The sequence below is a fragment of the Myotis nattereri genome, assembly GCF_964212035.1.
Source record: "Myotis nattereri genome assembly, chromosome: 14".
Lineage (NCBI taxonomy): Eukaryota > Metazoa > Chordata > Mammalia > Chiroptera > Vespertilionidae > Myotis > Myotis nattereri.
The window spans coordinates 42,544,809-42,566,363 of record NC_138089.1 but is presented as its reverse complement, the minus strand read 5'-3'; the positions used below and the strand labels follow the sequence as shown (position 1 = coordinate 42,566,363).

The window sequence follows — 21,555 nt, the reverse complement described above, 5'->3', positions numbered from 1 at the left end:
AAACTGAGGAGTTGGGAACTTGCTATTATCTATTATGATCTAGTAATAGAATTAACTGGATAGCATAATAGAAAACTAACATAAGTGTAATTCATAATAAAAACAATGCCATTATTCATCATGAATACGGTTTTCGTTTATTACTAGTAGTATAGCTAATACTGCCTCACATAGCTTGTATCTTTTGAATACCAATGTGTGGGAAATGTTATACCAGGACCCAGGGTGATCATAAACAATCACTCCTTATAGGAACTTAGAGATAATACTTCTAAAAGTAAGATCCCCACCCCACCATGACTGAATCACATAGAAATCATGTAAAAGTAGGCGTTATAGGCCCAAAGCATTTCATTGGTATAGGACTAGGCACCTGCATTCTTCAAAATCTCCCAGGTCACTCTCATGCAGGCTAAAGTTTTAGATCAACTGTTTAGTTGGGAATGAATGGGTAGACCATAAAAGGGAAATATAACCAGCATTTCTTCATCACCTGTTTTGTACCAGTACTTTGATAGGTTTTATCTTCATTAATTTTATTTAATCCTATCCAGAAAAAGGCTGAAAGGTAGATACTTTAAAATCTGTTTTTATGGATTTTTTTTAGGGAGAGCAGAAAGGAGAGAGAGAAATAGAGGGGGAGGGAAAGAAGGGACAGAGAGAGAGAGAGAGACAGAGAGAGAAAAAGAAACATCAATGGGCTGTCCCTCATAGGCACCTGGACCTGCAACCTGGGTGTGTGGCTTGATCAGGAATTGAACTGGTGACCTGTCAGTGCACAGGATGACACTCAACCAACTGAGCCACAATAGCCAGGGCTACATTTTATTATTTTTGCTTTAAAAATGAGTCTTAGCTCAGAGAAATTAGCAGTACTGTAGTTAGCAATGAGTGGAGATGAAATTTTAATCCAGCTCTGACTCCAAAGACCATTTCCTTCCTACTGGTCTATGAGGCTTTGCTGTCGTGTAATTTAACACTCCCTCCCCCCCCCCCCCCCCACACACACACACACACATCTGTGTATAAACATTCAGCAAAACTCAATAGACAAAATGGAAGAGTTTGTCATTCATCACATAGGAACAATATTCAGTATATGCAGTAAGGAATCTTTACCTTTTTGGAAGAGGTCATGAGGAAGGAAGGTTGAGTTGGACATTCAATAATGGGTCCTTGTCAAGTCTGTCTGTTTTTCTGTAACCATTGAGATAGTTGTCAATTTGGGTAGGTTTTAACACCAAGTGGGTATCTTTATTTGTTTTGATAAAATGTGGAACTATCTATTTGTATAATGAGCAGAGCACATTAGAAAAAATGTCATTAAAAAGTTAAGCTTTATTTCCAAATGTTGAAGTGATTCATAAAATAGCATTAGATTTACAGCGTTTACTAATGTATAATTCTTAATGACTTCCCATTCTTTAACAGCAGGTAAGTGAATGGGATTTTAAGATGCTTTATTTGAATAACTGTCAGTAGAGAAAGCTGCTAGAGGTCCTCATTAAGGGTACATACAAATGCCCTCCCTACTACCACTAAGGGGAAAAAAGCACTCTTTACACAATGGTTTCAAGGCTGTCACTAATTGCCATTATGTCTATAATAAACCATTTTAAGGTGGCATTTCCCTTGAGCACTCTGGTTGTACGTAATAAAACTTAGTGTTTCAAGAATACTAAACCATATTATATTGAAATTTGGTGTCAAATATGGTTCGGCTTTTTGGAATACTGTGATAAAATAGTTAATTTTTTATAATAGGAACTAGAGGCTCAGTGCATGAAATTTGTGCACTTGGGGTGGGGATTCCTCAACCTGGCCTGTGCCCTCTCACAGTGCGGGAGCCCCGCAATGGATCTCCCCAAAGAGGTAGGCCCCGCCCACCCATCTGGGGCTCCTCGATGGATTGCCCCAAAGAGGTAGGCCGGAGCCGGTGGTCCTGCCTCTGTGCCACACAGAGCCACTGGACCCCGCCTCCACGGCTCTGCATGGAGCCGCGGGGACCCGCCTCCGCGCCTGGCACACAGCGTCAAGTCCCCACCCATCTGTGCGCACCCACTGCGCAGGCAGCCTCCTGGTGATGGATTCTTATGGCGTGAGGGTGTGATGACCACATAGTCTTTTATTAGTATGGAATACAGACACAACTTTGTTTCCGATTGGTATTTAATCTTACCAGTTATAAATATGAGCATTTGATATGCAGTGAACTACTTGGTAACACGTTGTAAAAAATAGTGATCATGTGTGACAATATAAAAATACAGCATTTCCTCTATAGGTCAGCAGCTTAACTTTTGAAAATAATAACTTGGGTTGCTTCAGCAAAAGTCACCTGGAGTAAGTGAATAATAACCTGTGTGTAATTAAGACAATCCCTCCCCGCCCCCCCCGCCCCCCCCACCAAATCAGAAGGCACACAGTAATTTAGTGATACTGCTGAATAAGTCCGTTCCATAAAACTATTTCTGATACAGTTGAATGGCTTTAGAGTTCCAACAAATAAAAACACAATTAGGTTTTGGTATTATGTAACTTTCAATGCCATTTCAATTATGTTTAGGAGGACAGTTCTACTTTAGATATTTTAGTTTAAAGTTCCATATTACATTACAATGTACAAAGATGATATCTTTGTTTATATGTTTAAAATTTCTGGATTTTATTTTGTTCACTTGTTTATTGTCATTGCATTACTGGTTCCTTGCAATCTATCCTTCTCTATTACTATTTAGTTTTTAAATCTCATCCTGTTTTGTTTTTTAATAGCACCCTTTTAACCCTTACTGCTTTCAACTCATAATTCATAGCTGCCACACCTCTTCCTTTGACCAAGTCTAAATAGTCCTCAGCATATTTATATCTGTAGAAATCATTTTTGTAAATCATTTCTTTATTAAATCTTCAAGCTAGTATTTTTTGTAGGAAAAAAAGTTCACTTCTGTCTATGGAAACCTTTTAGTCTCTTGAACTGAAATATGAGCTTCATAAATCAACCTGCCGTTGAAGCTCTGTCTCTGAAATGCAATGTGCCCAGCCCTCAGGTGGACTTAGAGTCATGGAGGTAGGTATTGGGGAGCTGGGTAAAAAGAATCTACATGTCCAGCATTTTGGTACAATTAGGTGTTGATGGATCGTCTCTTAGTCAATAGTGAATACATAGATGAATCTAGATGGAGGTTTATCTGAGGCTTCAGGAAATCCTTTGACTCCCTAAAATAATACACAAAATGTATTTTTTAGTGTGATGGATCAGTGACTCTCATTATATTGTAGAAGGGTTGATATATTCCTAAAATTTTAACACTACCACTCCAGAATTGGTTAGCTAATGTGTGCTCATGAAAGCTACAAGAGGAAATGGAAAGGCAAGGTTTCACTTTTTTTTTATCTTCCCTACTTTTAATATAACTTGGAAAATTAGATTTCTCATTTTACAATATTTGTCATCTGAAAGACACTTATCCCCCGATCCCCCCCCCCCGCCCCCTTTCCTGGTAAAGCTGTTCTTACATTCATTATTCAACTTATAAGGTGTACTGCTCCTGACAACCAGTTTTCAAATTGACTTTTGTGGCCCATTCTCATTTATACTTGCAAATTAGTAAGGGTGATTGAGTGATAAAAAGAAACCTTCTTAAAATCTCCAAACCTCCTTTGAGCCAATAATTTCTGCACTTATCGCATTCACTTTTTTTTTATAAGAACTTAACATAGGTTTCAAAAATAATTCATTTGAATTTCACTTCTATCTACTGTCCCTCTCTCCCCTGTAGTGAAGATGTTAATGACCCAAAGCAAAAGACCTGAAACCTTGTAAATGACTTAAGGAGTTTAAACACGAGAATTACTATTTTCTGGCACCCCAGCAGCTTTTATCAACCTGCTTTCAGTTGTTTGATAAATGTAGACATGGGTGTGAATAAAAAATATAAAATACTTCCTGTGCTTTGTTCTCATAATCTTATTTATTTTCTCGGGTGAAATCAGAATGAAAATTCACATAATAAAAAGAAATATATAATGTTTCATTAGAATTTACTCTCTAATTTTTTATGTACCATGATCTGTTGTTGCTTTATAATACAAAACCTTGCGTTAAGGAGGTCCTTTAGTATTTAGTAACCAAGTCATCCCAGATATGGCTCTGAGATCAACCCACCCTATTGAGTTTAATTTAAAACAAAAACAAAAACAGGTCTTAGTTGATTTCAAAGAGAGAATGGGAGAGGGAGGTAGAGAGAGAACATCAGTGATATGAGAGAATCATCAATCGCCTACCTCCTGCATACCCCTTACTGGAGATTGAGCCCTCAATCTAGGCATGTGCCCTGACCAGGAATCCAACCGTGACCTCCTGGTTCATAGGTTAATGCTCAACCACCAAGCCACAGCGGCTGGGTATCTTCTTGCTTTTTTAACTTGCCCCCTCCTCTCCTCATTCTGCCTTGTCCCTCATGTGGACTCAGACCTCTCCCTTTAGGCCCAAAACATAGAGGGAAACAGACTTTAATAAAACTTTCTCATGTCATGGGGAATAACATAAAAGAATTAAACCATGTACAGAAAATGCCTAGGAATTTTTGCCTTATATTGTTTAGTGAATTTCCCTTGTGCCATCTCTAAGAGTATTTTCACTTAAATATCAGGCCTTCAGAGAAAAAAACACAAAGTAGTTATTTTTTTGTTCCCTCATGATTCTGGGACTGGCATTAAAAGAGGGCAAGATGGCTCAGTTTTCTCACATTATATTACATGTAATGTACAAGTAAATAAAGATTTTATAGATATTTACGTATGAGAGAGAGAGAGAGAGAGAGAGAGAGAGAGAGAGAGAGAGAGAGAGAGAGAGAAAGGTTGATTGATAATGCAGTTTTCCAGAATTTGTCATTTAGGGTAGATTTTTTTTACTTTATTTTTGTCTAATTATATGAGCAATTCAAGAGCTTCTCCCACTTGTCCCCTCTTCCCACTAAAAGGTGCTTTCAGTACCCCCAATGCCTCTAACCACATTTAAAAGTGCTGAAGCTGGAGGTTTCTAACTAGTTTACTTTCCATCCCAAACTTTAAAATTTCCTGGGACAATCCTCTAATAAAAATCAAGGCCAAAACATCTGGACTTTCTTTTCTTCAGCAATGATTAAAATTATTAACTATGTAGCCCTCTGCGGTGCGTACTATATTCAGAACTTTACATTTTTATTTACTCTTCACAACAAAAACTACAAGTGGGTACTGTTGTTATAATTCTCATTCCATTTTACTGAAGAAGAAGTGGAGGCACACAGAGACGTTCAGTGAATTTCTCAGGGTCACAAGGTCACACAGATGGTAGGTGGCAGAGCTCAGATTCAACCCTGGCAGCCTGCCTGCTCCTGGATCTCTGCTTTTAATGACTTATGTTTTATTGTCTCTAAAAGGACTACTTTGCCAATCTCATGCCTAGTGTAGGTAATGGTGGTAATTAGTCAAAGGGGAGGCAGGAATGAGGAGGTCACACTTGGGGTGAGTAGAGGCTAAAGGTGTGTACGGGGCAATGAAATATATCTTTCTAAAATCTCTTGCTGTATTTTTATATTTTCTTTTTAAAGTGCACTTTAGAATTAGCTTGTCAAATTCCATTAAAAAATGATGTGGAGATTTTTACTGGGGTTGCACTGAATATAGATAATTTGGGGAGAACTGAAATCTTTAGAATACTGAGACTCCTCATAGGATCATGAAATGTTTTTCCATTTATGTTTTCTTATTCTGTATTAGCAAATTTGCATATTTTTTCATCTAACTGTGCCCATTTCTATTATTCATTTCTAGTTTTATTTGTATTGCTCCTATAAATGACTTTCCATTATATTATAAATCCTATTCTTGGTATACAGAAGAGTCATTAAATTCTGTGTATTTATTTCACAAATGGATACCTTACTGAAACTTCATTTTAGTTCTAGATAGTTGGGGTTTGATTCATGCTCATCATTTAGCACATTGCCTTACTCATAAATACATAATAAAGGTTTTCTGTTATTATTTTTAGTAATGAACAGATTCAGTGTATTACTGTTGTATGGTTTCACATCTATATCATAAATGAGATTGTTGTGCAGAATTTTTGTGTTAGCCTTGCTTTTTAAAAATCTATTTTTAGTCATCTTTAAGAATGAAATACTATTCTATACCCCCTTCCTTAAAAATAAGAAATTTAGCCATCTCTTGGCCAAATTTTACACTCAATCTCTCTTTTCCTCCTACCAGTTTGATACTCTTGATGTATCAAATCCATGTGGCTATTATAACTAGACTAGAGGCCTGTTGCACGAAGAGATTCGTGCAATAGGCCTTCCCTTCTCCTGGCTGCCGGCACTGGTTTTCCTCCGGCACCCGGGACCCAGGCCTTCGCTCTGGCCGGAGCCGCCTTCCGTCCTCCATCTTTGTGGCCCCAGCTGGAGCCGCCTTCTGTACTCCTTCTTCTCAGCCCTGGCTGGAGCTGCCTTCCGTCTTCCATCTTTGGGGCTCTGGCTCGCCTTCAGTCTTTGGTCCGCCGCTTGGAGCCTACGTATGCAAATTAACCTCCATCTTTGTTGGCGGTTAATTTGCGTATCACGCTGATTAGCCAGTGGGAGGCATAGTGAAGGTACAGTCAATTACCCTGTTTGTCTATTATTAGATAGGATGAGTGATCATTATATGAAATCAGATAGTGATCAGAAGCCACAGAGGGAAGAGGGACCTTATGACTCAGCATTTCCCCCAATTTCTGCTCCATTCCCCACTCTCACTTACCTATATCTTGGACCCTATGAAGCTTTATGAGCATCAGACACAATGGGAAATGTTTTCTCAGTTTTGAGCCAGGCATATTCCTATAAACTAACAATCGTGAGCTCTGGGCAAGGACCAGAAAGGGATACATCCTTGGAAGAGCTTGACTCACAGAAACCTGTGGGCCCCTGGTTTGGGATGATTGATAGGAACCCCAAAAGTCTGTGCCGTATCTCTCTGTGTTGGTATCAGATAAGGTGAAATTTTGGATTAAGAAAGCCAGACAGGATGAAATGTGATATTAAATAATGATGGAAAGTACAATTTATAAATCAGTTATAAATATCAGGAGCTAATGTAGTAAACCACATACCATGATTTATTAATGATGTTTTCCATAAATTGATTTTTCTTGCTTTAATTTTAACAAAATGCTTAATTATTATAATATTATTATTATTATAACCAACTTTTGTTATAGGAAGAGACATACTCTAAACAAGTAAAAGTAATTATATTGGAATTAGGTAAAAATTAAATATATTTTTCTCAAAAAAAGACATAAATTTGTAAATACGAAAGAGCAGAAAATTGATTTACATAAGATCATTACAGTTACTTTTTTAAAAAAATTTTTAAAGAAAATCTATTAAAATCAAAATCCAAAACAATATCCTCTAAAGAAAATTAACATCTAAAAACCAATTTTTAAAATTTAGTTTCGTTCTATTAATGTTTTCATACAAAAACTTTCACACTGTAGTGTATTCTAGTATTCTGAGAGTACTGTGGAAATGATCCCTTAGGCAAGAATTTATTGCATTCCTAACAACTGAAAGGGAGGATTTGGGATAAATTAATTTGTCTTCCTTTACTGGAGTACTGATCCCATTTAAATCCTCTTTGAGCTGTAAAGCAATATTGGTCTGTGGTATTAGCTGCAGAACAACCCATAAACCTTGATGATGTTTAAAAAGAGTCACCTTTAGTTTCTTTTATACATATACATATACATATACATATATATATTTATATCTGTATAAAATTTATATATATATATACATATATATATATATATATATAAAATTTCAGAGAGGAAGGGAGAGGGAGAGAGAGATAGAAACATTAATGATGAGAGAGAATCATTGATCGGCTGCCTCCTGCATGCCCCACACTGGGTATCGAGCCTGCAACCCAGGTATATGCCCTTGACCGGATTCAAACTCGGGTCCCTTCAGTCTGGAGGCCGACGCTCTACCCATTGAGCAAAACCGGCTAGGGAAGAGTCACCTTTAGTTTTAAGAACATAGATTAGGAGATGCATAGAAGCATTTTCCTTGGGAACTTATTGGTGTGAGTCAGGAGAGTGGGTGCCAAGGATGTACAGGCCATCCGATCCCACACGAAGCACACACAGACTCTTCTAAAACATTTGTGTGCTTGTGCTGCATGATATGAAGGGTCCACCAACACAGTGGCCAGGGCAGGGGTCCCTTCTGCCTGGGTTGAAGGCAGTTCTGATTATAAAATACCTCAAAATTATATATAGTAAGGTACTATGTTTTCTATTAAAATCTATGTGATAGCAACAGCTTTTCTCAAAGGGAATGCATTGCTAAAATGCTACCATTTAAAAAAATCTGCCAAATATTAAAATAATTTTAAGACCAGCTCCTTCATAACCAAGTTAAGGAAAGTTGCTGAGAATATCAGCTTTGTGCTTATTTTGGCCTTTGATCTGCAATTTGTCCCTGTCCTTCTGAATTAGAGGATTTTCTTGATATTTTCATTGGACATCATCCTGCAGTAGCAGGAATCGAACCTGGGACCCTACAGTCCGCAGGCCGACACTCTATCCACTGAGCCAAACTGGTTAGGGCTCACTTGCTCTTAATTAAAGTTCTACATGAAGTAGAAGGTCCATGGCTTGTATCATATTGTCAGAGATGTGGGAGGTGAAGTGCTACTGTGAATCTCTGTATGCATTTCATTGAGATATGCCTCGTTCCTGGCATTTGAAGAACATCATTCCTAGTTTCCAGTATGGTCATTTGACAGCTTGCCCTAAAGTTTTCCTGTATTGTTTCTTTTATAAAAAGTACTGTGCCTTAAATTTGTCCAACTTTTGGAATTTCTGGCAAGTCTTTTTCATAGAAAAACTATTTTAATATTGCATAATATTTTATGTGTTATTTGTTGTGACTTTTCTAGACAAAGAGCTTTTTGAATTAAACAATATTTGTCACTATGTTAATTTAATTAAGTGATGTTCCAGATAATATTTGTCATAACACTGTAAAGATGTTTACACACAGTAAAGACTAGGTTAAAAATTGGGTTTGGCCTCCCAGCCCACCCCCTAATCCCCGCTGCCCATATGTCTTTAAAAATTATTTGCCATCTATTATTCTCCATGGTGTTTATATTAAGTAGCTTTATGACTGTTATACATTTAGCTTCTGCTGTGTGCTAATTCATGGCATATTTCCTGAAATGGAACAATTTCTAAAAGCCTGTACTGCAGGCATTTAAAGTAACCTCTTTGGTCATTGATAAGGAAAATAAAAAATGAAAAAAATACTTTCTATCCTGGGAGTGCAGAGGGCGGGGTATTGCATTCCCCCAGGCTGATGCCTTATGAAAGGGAGCGATCCACCGAAGAAAGATGACATCCATGGTGTGGGAGAGGGACTCAGCCAGGGTTCCTGGAGGCGGTCCCTTCAGCCCTCTCCCCAGAGCCACAAAACCCAGGCTTTCCTCAGGCGACTGCTCTGCCCTCCTTCTGGGGAGCCCAGGGTGAGTGGCTGCTAAGGCGATTTTGTGTGTTTGGCCCTTTGAGAGGGCAACCGTGTCTCTAGCAGACTTCCGACTCTCTCTGGTCGACAGACTCCCCACTGATTTTCACAGCCAGATGTCTGAAACCTATTTAATTTTATTAAACCAATGTCACCCCAATAAATTCAATTAAAAAAGGCAAAAAAATGCACTCTGGAGAACTTAACTTTTGAATATTTACTCTCTGACTAAAGCTACCAAACTTCATTTCCCTTGTTTCTAATGACACTTATCTTTATCCTCATTATGACCTTCAGCTCCCCAATCATTGTATTTTTTCATAGCACATCTTCATTTCATAGACAGTACTTCACCATTTCTACAGGGTTTAGTCCTGTGGGCTCCGCTTCCTTTCTCTCAAAAATGTGAGAGATCCCTGGGATCATTCTTACTATTTTATATGTTTCTGTGCTTGCGGTTGCAAAATCTTACTGAAAAATGTCAGGTGGCAGCCAGTTTGTCCGACCACCAATTCACTTAGTGCTAATTTGTCTTGGCTCCTCTCTCAATCAGAAACACTTATATTCCACTTTAATTCATCTCCCAGTTTATTCTCCACATCTCTAGCCTCATAATTTTCCACTTACCTCAAGCCTGTGACCTAACTCTCTTCTCTGAAGACAGAGTTCTCCAATGCTTTATTGATCTATCAAGGTGTTCTAATGTTTCTACTCTTCATGGTTTTCTTTTCCACTTCACATTTCCCTGCATGTTCATCCATTTTCTCAATCTTGCCTTTTATCTTTGATAAAGAGTCTTATTTCTTCCAGCTGCAAGCTTGCAGCCCACTTGGGCCCACACTGCAGTCTTTGCCCGCTTCCTTGTGTACCTGGCTATGTTACAGCTATTTGCCACCAATATTAACATTGTGAATATTGTAATTTTCTCAAAATTCTTCCCTGCAGGTAAAAAAATAATAGCTGTGTCCAGTCGGTGTTGCTCAGCAGTTGAGCATCAACCCAAGAAACAAGAGGTCACTGGTTCAATTCCTGGTCAAGGCACATGCCCAGATTGTGGGCTAGATCCCTGATAGGGGGTATGCAGGAGGCAGCCTATTGATGATGTTTCTTTCCATCAATGTTTCTCTTTCTCTATCCCTTTCCCTTCCTCTCTCTGTAAAAATCAATAAAACATATTTAAAAATAATTATAATACTAGCTCAAACATACTGGGTACATCCAGTGTACTGAGTGAAACTCTGGCACATTTTAGATTTATTATTCGATTTGATCATTAAGGTAATCCAGTGTGGCAAATATGATTATTAATTCCCATATACAATATAGATGAGCAAACTGAGTCTTAGAGAATCTGAATAAACATCAAAAATGAGACTCAAATTTAGGACTCATAACAGCCAAACAAATATTCTTAAGCATCTAGTTCCAATAGTGTCACTCTCCTTTCTTTTTTATTGATCTTATTGGTGTGTGTGTAGGGGGGGGGGTGGAGATCTACCTTTGGTTTCTTAAATATTTCATTCTTGGTTTACTGCTTAGTCGCATACTATGTGTCTGACACGTTGAGATAGGCCTGCTTCCTTTAAAAACCTGTCTTAGCTCAGATGACTGTGGTGCTGGATGTTGTCAGCAAGACAGCTTCTTTCACTTTAAATTGCTCTTCTCCCTGGTATCCTCTGATATTGCTGACATTACTCCTCTCAGTCATCGAGGCTCAGTCTCTCCCCAGATAGTGTTTTCCCTAAGGTTCTGTCTTTGAATATTGTACGCTATGTGATCTATCTTCTATCCAAGCAATACTGAAGTATGATAACAGTCATCTCAGCTAGAAACTGTAGTTTAACTCTAACCCTGCTGTTTGGCTTCTGTACTTACTTGCTTGCTAAAATAATATAAAGATTACTTTGATTTTTCTGAATTATATAAATCATCCCAATCGATTGAATACCCTATTGATTGTAATGTGAATACCCCATTGGTTGTGGTCATACTGGTTATGGAAGCACATTTTTCTGTACCTGGGGACCAGGACAGCACAATTATCCTAAATTGCCTCAGTGGCCACAGATAATGCATTTCGGTTGACTCAGTGGTCCCAAGACCAGGACAGCACAATTACTCTAAATTGCCTCGATGGCTCTAGATAATGTGTTCCTGTCAACTCAGTGGTCTCAAGACCCGAGGGCTCTAGATAATGTGTTCCTGTCAATTAAGTGGTCTCAAGACTCGAGGGCTCTAGATGATGTGTTCCTGTCAACTCAGTGGTCCCAAGACCCCATGGCTCCAGATACTGTGTTTCGTTGATTCAGTGATCCGGAGACCCAAAACTATAATTAACATGCTTAAGTCTGCTTCTGTAAACTGCTTTTTTTGCAAACTAGGTTCCTCATTCCAAACCCTGGGATGTAATTGATACCTTTGTGATCTTTGCCTATATAAATCTGGTGGTGGGCCTGGGGAGGGGACTGTGAGATTTGGAGTGCATGGCTCCCTCGTAGTCCCGGATTGCAATAAATGTGACTCTTTAATTCGACTTCTTGAGGCGTCCTTCTGTGATTCATGGGGCACATTACAATAATACCACCTATATAGATGGGTGTCTTCTTAATGTAATCGTTAACTTGGAAGTCTCTCTTAATAGCCAGACCTGAATTTCCAACTGTCCCATGGCCATCTCTTTTGGAAAGTCCTAAAGGCAATCAAAATATCCAGAAAACAAGTCATAATTTCCCTGGAACCTTCATTCATTCAGCCTGAATTGTCTTCACCAAAAGGCATTGCCCTCCACTCCGTTGGCTAAGATATTTTGGCTCCTATTTTCGCTGTGTTAATTTCAGTTCAAATTTAGCATTTTTAATTCCCTTTATCAGCAGTCAATTGGTCACCAAATCCTGTTGGTTCTCCTTCAGTGAGGTACTGCTTCCTTTTTACCCTTTTCTTTTGCCTGGACTCCTGCCTTTTATCAACTCTCTTTGCTGGTATCACCTATCACAATGACCTGATTGCTTGCCTCTGGTGATTCCCTTCTTCAATTCAGTCTTGGCCGTGGTGCCTTTGCCTAAATAGGTCTTTCTTCAAAACTTACATGTGATGGACCTTTGTATGATTTTTTCTTTTTTTAACCTTTTCTCTTTATCACTTCACTTTCCTCTTGATCATAGTATCGTAAATTTCCCTTTGTTGTACAATTCTTCCAACACCTGTTTTGTTTCTGTGGGCTTGGCTGTATCTTCACCTGTAGTGTCACCAATGACCCAGGCCTGGCCACTCAGCAAATGCCATGATGATTGGTTTAGAGTTAGAGTTCCTCAGTTCTAGAGCCACCCAGACGTCAACTAGAGTATATATTCTCAATGGGAGAATATTTCCCCCACGATGGTAAAATTTGGTTCTTGGGGTGGGGGAATGAGAAAATCTAATAGTGCAAAGGTCATATGGCTCTCTGAAGCTCAACCCCACTGTTAAACCCTACCTGACAAAATCCTGTTTTATAATTTCCTGGGAGCAGGGCAATTAGGAAAAAATGTTTTAAAAGTCTTTTTAGAGGAATGACCATGAAAGAGTTTTGAGAAATACTGAGCTAGAGTGACTGAGAAGTACTATGAACTCCTGCAGGACTAGGATTTGAAAGAAAATCCAGGTTTGAACTTCTGCAGCCCAAGTAATAGTATGTCTGGGAGAAGAATGGAAAAGAGAAAGTATGCCCAGGGATGAAAGGGAGGGGCTGAGTCCTGATGGCATCCTCTGCACATCTAAATTCAGCTGTTTCTGAAGTGAGAGCTAATGCTGGACTTTGTCATTACCTAGGCGAATTCCCATTTTTGCTTAAGACATTTTGGTTTGCTATTATTTTTTAATCACTTTCCACAGTAACTGCCCTTAAGGGTATTCTGACTTGGCCCATGCTTATACATACGTCCCTACTATTCATCTTCTCTTTCAGATTTATCATAAATTATACATTTATAGCTCTTTGTCTTAGCTGGGTTTTTTTCCTTCTTTATAATGTTCTTGAAGTTTCTACATTGTAAACTTCTCTTCTTAAGACATATTACTGGTATATACTATAATAGGAACTTATCTATAAGTGAATTTTCAAATTCTCCACGTTGCAGTTTATTATAATAAGTATATATCCTAGTGAGAATGTGATAATTAAAAGGTTTTTTTTTACTTTTACTTTTTATATCTCCAAATTCTAATAGAATGATATCAAAATCTTAACTGCTCATGAAAATTGGTTTAATTGCATTTTCACCTGCAAATTACTGTACATATCAAATTTTTCCTCACTGTTTCTAAAGAGAAGAAGAAAGTTGATTATCAGGACACTAGAGGCCCAATGCATGAAAACCGTGCAAGAGTAGGCCTTCCTTCGCCCAGCTGCCAGCACCAGCTTCCCTCTGGCAGCCCTGGCTTCATCTGGACGGTCGTCCGGTCTAATTAGCATATTATGCTTTTATTATTATAGATTATCAATACAAGTCAAAGAAGCAAAACCTAACACAAAGAAAAGAGACTAGCATTCCCTAAATGGTGAATTAACTGGGTCCCTACATTCTTCGGCCACTTTGCCACATTGAATGAGCATAGAGTGAGAGCATAGTGTGAGGACTTCCACCACAGTGGTCCTCAACGGTGGCTGGTACTGAGGAAAGGATGATTATAGGCTCCACATATGTCCCCAAGTGATGTTGCATAATGTGTAAATCAGGGCTAATGTGTGTTGGAACTAACATCCTTCATCAGACCAAGGACAAGTATGCCACTTGACAAAATTGTAGATGGACTGTGATGCTGGGCATATTGATTTCATAGCCTGGGGGGGATTATGATAGGGTTATAATAGTAAAAATCCACCACACATTTTGTTGTAGCAAAGTTGACTTTCTGAAGCTTTAAAAAATACTAGGTTTGTATCATATTATGAGACAGGAAAGCATCAATACTGACAAGTATTCTTCTACTTAAATTTTGGCTCTTGTAGTGTCTGTGCCTGCTGGGGATGTAAATGCCACCCTCTGGGCCATTGGCACATTTTCTGTTGTATATCAAGACTGGTTCTGAATGATAAGGTGCTAAGTAGGGAATGGAAAGCTGCTGTGTGCAGACTTTTGAAAGGCTGACATAGATTAGTTGATTCCAGAGAAGGGAGGGACAGTACTCTTTCCAAAAGAGAGACAAGCCTTTGAGATTGAACAAAAACAGATCATAATTCAGAAGTGAGTTTGGTCAGACAGTTGTCGACTATCGCCATTGACCTTTTAAGTATTTTAAAATACAAGAGAGATCAACAGAAGGACTTGTATACATGTATATAAGCCAAACCAATGGACATGGACAACGGGGGGATGGGAGCATGAGTTTGTGTGTGGGGGGGAGGTTGGGGGTTAATGGGGGGGATGAGGACACATTTGTAATACCTTAACTAATAATAAAACAAAACAAAACAAAACAAAACAAAAAAAAGACACCTAGGTGCATTTTAGTTTATTCTACACCTTACTGTAGTTTATCTGAGAGCTTGTCTTTTAACTTAAACTTTACTTATATTTCACCTCTTGAATAGAACGTATTTTTGACCTCAGAATGATATGAATACCCTCTCTGTAGAGTTTAGCCAGGACCAAAATAGTGTGATGTCCTACTTTTCACCTTTAAAAGTGAAAACCTGGGACAAGGTCATGTCCTCTTAACTCCAAGAAGTGTTTTATTTGTACTTGATTCTCCCTTTCCCTTGAATGCTGTATTATGAAAAGGATGTCCACATGAATAATTAAAGTTTTCAATGTACGGGGCAAAAGTAAGTAAATAATTACAAGTAGAAACTCATTTTTATGAAGAGTAAGAACAGCTGCAGAGGAGAATTTAAGATGCTGGTAACTTTCTTAAAAAAGGACAGACACCCTTTTCCTGGTCCCATTTTTGTGCACTTACTCGAAATGGTGCATATCCTGAGATTAACACAAGGGCTGCTTATTCCTTTTTTGTTTCACCTCCATTAGTGGAGTAACTTGGCACCCTTAGAGCTGCACAGTATAGTTCCCTGGGTTATTATTTCTTTTCTGGCAGTATTTTAACACAAACACAGAAAATGGAAAAGTTATCTTTATAGCCTCCCATTTCATTGCAGAAGCGTTGTAGGGATTAATGGGTTTGCAGTTGGAAAATGGTCTCTAAATTAGCAAACTTTTGGAATTTATTAATTTGCAATCAGCAGGATTGGGGGCTGTGTTTGTTTTCTCTGTTGCTGAGAGAAAATTGAAGGCTTACATGAGAAATAGATTGGCTGCATGGTCATATATTTGTAAGCCCTTGATAAAATCTCCAGGTTTTGATTCGCCAACATGGCCTCTTTCTGCCCTCCTCTCTCTTTTTTTCAGGATATTTCAGGTCTGGCAGGAGCTCTCTCAGTAAATTCTAATATCCATACACCCCGATCTCAGTGCCTTTCTCATGATGCCTCCATTGGGTTTCCTCTCCCAGCTTCTGCCCCCTCTGAACAGGGCCCAGGGAGTGATGATCATGTCCCATTATCAGGGAGCTTTCTCCCTCTTCCATCGCTGTTTTTTCATTTGTTCACTTGGAATCATTTTTTTAAATATTTTTATTGATTTCAGAGAGGAAGGGAGAGGGAGAGAGTAATAGAAATATTCAATGATGAGAGAGAATTATTGATCAGCTGCCTCCTGCATGCCCCACACTGGGGATTGAGCCCACATCCTGGGCATGTGCCCTGACAGGGAATCGAACCATGACCTCCTGGTCATAGGTCAACACTCAACCACTGAGCAACACCGGCTGGCCACTGGGAATCATTGAATGGAATTCAAGAAAGTTGTGCCATTTTTCTCTCTCTAAAAAAAAGGCAAGTTGTGGTGTTCTGATAGTTTCTTGTTTTAAAAATATGGTTTTTAAAATTTTATTTAGCCTGGATGGTAATATGAAGGAAAGAAAGAAATGATCTTTTTTTTATTATAAAATTTTATTCAGAAAGATGAGTAAATAATATGGAAAAGCAGTGGTCCATTTATATAGTAGAATCCTATTTGGCTGTAAAAAGAAGGAAATCTTACCCTTTGTAAGCATGGATGAACCTGGAGAGTATTATGCTAAATGAAATAAATCAAGAGAAAGACAAGTATCATATGATTTCACTCTTATGTGGAATCAAATGAAAAAATGAACTAAGAAGCAAAATAGAGACAGACTCAGAGATGGAGAGTAGGCTGACAGCTGTTTGGGGAGGGAGTTGGGGGACTGGGTGGGTAGTGGTGGAGGGATTGAGCAAAAAAGAGAAGAAAAACAGAAGAAAAACCTCACGGACATGGACAACAGTGTGACAATTTCTTGGGGGAGGTGGGGGAGGAGAGTTGGAGGAGGGGATGGGGGCATAAATGATGATGGATGGAGACTTGACTTGGGGTGGTGAACACACAATACACTGTACAGATAATGAGTTGTGGAATTGTGCACCTGAGACCTGTATAATTTTTTTAGCCAGTGGCACCCAAATAAACTCAATAAAAAGGGAACAAAAATAATAAAATGCAATTGGGAGTAAATTATTTTCTAATATAATAATTGTTTCAGCATTTTTGGCACCTAAAAGTAGATTTTCTTTGTGCTTTGAGTAATGTGCACTCTTTTGAAAGGTGCAGTAACTCCTAAGATCACCAGAGAGCTCTTTAATTACTATTTCAGTAATTTAAACTACACTGCCTCCTGCTCTATTCTCCCAACCTAAAAGTAAATGGGCTTTCAAGAGGCCTAAAGTACAGTATGGAATTTGATTATACATTGAAAAAAATCTGATTCAACTAGTTAAAAATTAAGGGCAATTTAAAATTTATTTGGCTTTAAAGAGCCTCATTTATCTTTTATAAATTCCCCTTAGAAACGTATTCTGATTTTGGTGATGTTATTAACCTTGCCTGAAAATAAGCAGTGTTGCTTCTTTGCCTACATGTCTTATGTATTTGCCTTAAATCTTGCCTAGTTTAAATTACCTTAAGAAAACAATTTTTTAAAAAGCAGAGATAATAAATTCTAGGTTATGTTGAGAATATGATTTTTAAATAAACAACAAAAATAGATACCTTACACACACACACACACACACACACACAATATTTGTATGTTCTCTATGCAATCACATCATCTCCCATACCTTAAATTCTCATTTCCAGAAGGATGGCTCTCAGTCACTGCTGTCATGAAGGTTTCCAAAATCTACGTCTTCAGTCCAATTACATTCCCAAAGTTCAAGTTTGTGATTAAAAAACCTCTTTATTACCAACATTATTAAGTTTAATATCTTCTTTGTGGTATTGAAGGCTTTCTGCATTATGACTTTAATCTATCATTACAGACGAATCTTCATTATTTTTTTCTTTTCCATGTTTGAATTAAACTTCTCAAACGCATCTCCCCACTCAAAATTGACTTTTCACAGGCAACTACCTTTGTAGTTCCACTTTTGAAAGTTCCACTCCCACGCTCAGAAACCTTGAGTCTATGCCTGTAGTTTAAATCCTGGGTTTTAGAGGAATAAAAGGGCTTCCTATTCTTTATGACTTTCAAATGAAATCCCTTCCACAGAGCCACTAATGGGATATTGTCTTTACCTCCTGGAGCTCTAACGCACGTTTACACAGACCCTCTGCAAACACTCTCACAGCCTTGAGTTTATTTCTGGAGTTGTGTTGTCCCCTTATCAAAGTGAACATGCCTTGAAGACAGGGGTTATTCTCCTGAAATATAATTTCTAACATTTAGCTAATTATATGTAAATCTGCTGTTTTCTATTTCTACAAAACCAGAGGGCCAAGCCTTGAAACTTGAAATGCCTTCTCTCCTCATCCCTAAATCCAGTTAATTAGCAAATCCCATGTCTGTGATTATCTGAGGTATCTCAGGCCATTCACCTTACCCTGCAGCCACACCAAACTAAGGAACATACTAATGGGGATCCTCCTAGAGCAGCTTTCTGGTCAATCCCAACATCAGTGTCCTCCCTCTTTCTCCATTTAGACAAGCAACTTTTTTTTTTTTTGCTTGGTTATGAGGAGAGTTATTTAATTCAACCAACCATGGGTGTCTGCCCATCATCTTAGAAATATTAATGGACAGACAAAACAAAGTATGTGAAGAGAAATCAGATTTAGTAAATATCAACTTAATAATTTGCCATTCTCCTGGTCAATATGTACTTTTACATAGAGATTGTGCTGCAGGTGCTGAAACAGGGCACCAGGCACTGAACAAAGGCAACACTTTTCTAACCACAAGAAGAAGAAAAGGTTATCCCACTTCATACCCACAGATAAGAGACTTAGAAGTGTCAGTTGCCAAAAACTAGAGAAGAAAACTTCTCTCTGCCATCCCTATCGAATTCATTATACATGAAAATTGCTTTATGATTTCTAGATCCAACACTAAAGGCACAATATATGAAATAAATAATTGATAGGTTGGGAGGATATACATGCAAAGGACTGTTTTCCGAAACAAAAAAAAAGCCTTAACAGACATCTCACTGAAAAAGATATATAACCCAGCCAGTGTGGCTCAGTGGTTGGGTGTTGACCAGTGAACCGAAAGGTTACAGGTTCAATTTCTGGTCAGGGCACATGTGTGGGTTGCAGGTTCGATCCCCAGTGGGAGGCGTGCAGGAGGCAGCTGATCAATGAGTTCTGCAGTCAAGAACTCACCTAAAGAGTTAGAGAGTGGACTTCCTTAATTTTGCTTTTCCTTTTTCTCTCAGTCACTGTAGATATATTATAAATTATAGTTGCTAGACAAATTATAACCTTAAGAGAACAGACAATCATGTCCACAGCAAAACTGTATGTAGATGTTAGTCATTTTATTGGTTATTTAAGTCACCATCAGCCTCTTTAATTTCCACAGACCCAGTGAACCCTGAAAGTAATTTGAGAAGGGATGCCAGTTCATTATTGATAGAAGCATATTTTCCTTCTGACACAGGCTCCCAGAATTTGAATTATGGTGGAACCTGCTCTATTATATGTTTTCATCATAAAAGGGCCCTTTCTCTGCCTGTGCCCCCTCCACCAAATCAGGTTTTCTTAGAATTAAGTGGAATCAGAGGAATGTCGCAAGTTTTTCATTTTGTTTCAGAACAGAATACAGTTATAACTGCATGAGTTTGGTGAAAAAATAAAATGAGGATCATAATTCCATGACCAAGTATGTTCAGGAAATTTTTAAATGGATTACAATTTATTTACTATTTTTCAAAGTCTTTTATTATCTTGATGTCATGAAAATGACATCCCCCAATTAAAATGAGATCTTTTTCTTTTTTTGTCTTGCTTTATTTTGCACTTATTTTTATTTTAAGCATGCCCAGGAACACGATTCACAGAACTTAGCTTGAGAAGCACTGCGGACAATGGAGGGTCACTGTGCTGCTTTTCCTCACAACCCATTTGCTTTTTAAGTCTCTGTCAACTTCCTGCCTCCAAAAAGCCTGCCCAGAATCCTCCCAAATCCAATCCTACTATTATGATCTTCATTCGCATCTGGCATCATAATCTCATTCCCTTGGGGAGCAAGCCCATTGTTCGGGCCACCAGGCATCAGCATCCTTTGCTACTTTGGATTAAACTCCAACTATGTCCTTGGCTCACCTCAATTAGTGGTCACATGAATTCCTACTTTAGCCTTTCTCCCTCTCCACAAGACTTTAATAAATTATCCATATTCCTTTTAGGCTCGAAAGTTCAGACATTCTCTTTCTAGTAACTAAATCTAATACTTTTCCTGAGCCAATACGATAGATGGCTCTTTGGTCAGTGATGCTCTGTCAGTGTCAGTGTCACAAGCTAATGGTGGAGTGTTCGTGGTTATGCCTAGCATGGCTTCTGGGCTCAGTGGAAGCTAGAAATAAGTTCTATGGTGGTACTTGTGCTATCTGGGCATTTTCCCCAAGTGTTCCACAGCCTTACTTCCCATGTTGGATGTGATTCTCAAAGTACAGAATCAACTTTAATGTCAGCACTACCTAGACCTTTCTGTAAATGAACGTTCCCAGTCCCCCTCCCTGCCCCCCCTCCCCCGCCCCACTCAGAACTATGGGATCAGAAACCCTGGGGGTGGGCCCAGCAATCTGTTCCATGTGATTCTGGTAAAAGCTCAAGTTTGCAAACACTGGTCTAATGGTTTGGTTGAGTTCTATACACATTTGTTCATTTCAATAAATGTCCCCCCTATGTATTGGTAATTCTATCCTTTCCCAGAATGTAGCATTGGTGATTACCCACCCCCCAGTTTTCTGATATTTTCTTGGATCTTTGGAGGATGAGTATTGAATATATACACTCAAGATTCCTTGAGTCATCTTGAAGATAACCTTGATGCTACATTATGTTATTCTACTGGGCAAGTATAAGAAACACATGGATGGCAGGAAACCCCAGAAAAATGGTTCTAAGAGGAGGTGGATATAGTTTAGTCTTCCAACAACTTACACTCCTTAGTGCCCCTTTGTACAAATTTTCTCCATGATGAGTCCCCGGTATTCAGTGACATTTTTATTATATTTTCCACTAGGATCTCTCCTAATAGGAAAATTGTGCCTGTGGTTCCATTCCTTATTCTATTATAGGATGTGTGTATATATATATATTTTTTTTCCATTCCTTCATGATGCTGAGTGACTAGCTAAATGGATACATTGATTTAATTTAAGACTTCAAAGTTAAAATAAATCAAAGGACACATGAAATTCAGGGTCAGATAGAACAGATTTTAATGATCAACTGTGTGTTGATGGGTTAGCTACTTAACATCTCTAAGCCTCTTCTTTCTCAATTGCAAAAAAAAAAAATACCCCAAATTTTAGGTTGTTGTAAGAATTCAAAATAAATAAGTAAAACATCAAGACTTAGTAGGAATTTGATGCATCTTGGCTTTTTGTTACAAAGTTACTAAATAGTAAATATTTAATGTTACCACTACTAGATATTATTTT

At 38.3% G+C, this 21,555-nt stretch overlaps 1 protein-coding gene across 1 annotated transcript in view; it reads left to right on the top strand.

Annotated features, from left to right (window-relative positions):
• Nucleotides 1–21,555, top strand: part of ZNF385D (zinc finger protein 385D) — a 696,979-nt gene that overhangs the window by 25,938 nt on the left and 649,486 nt on the right. The window lies entirely within an intron of this gene.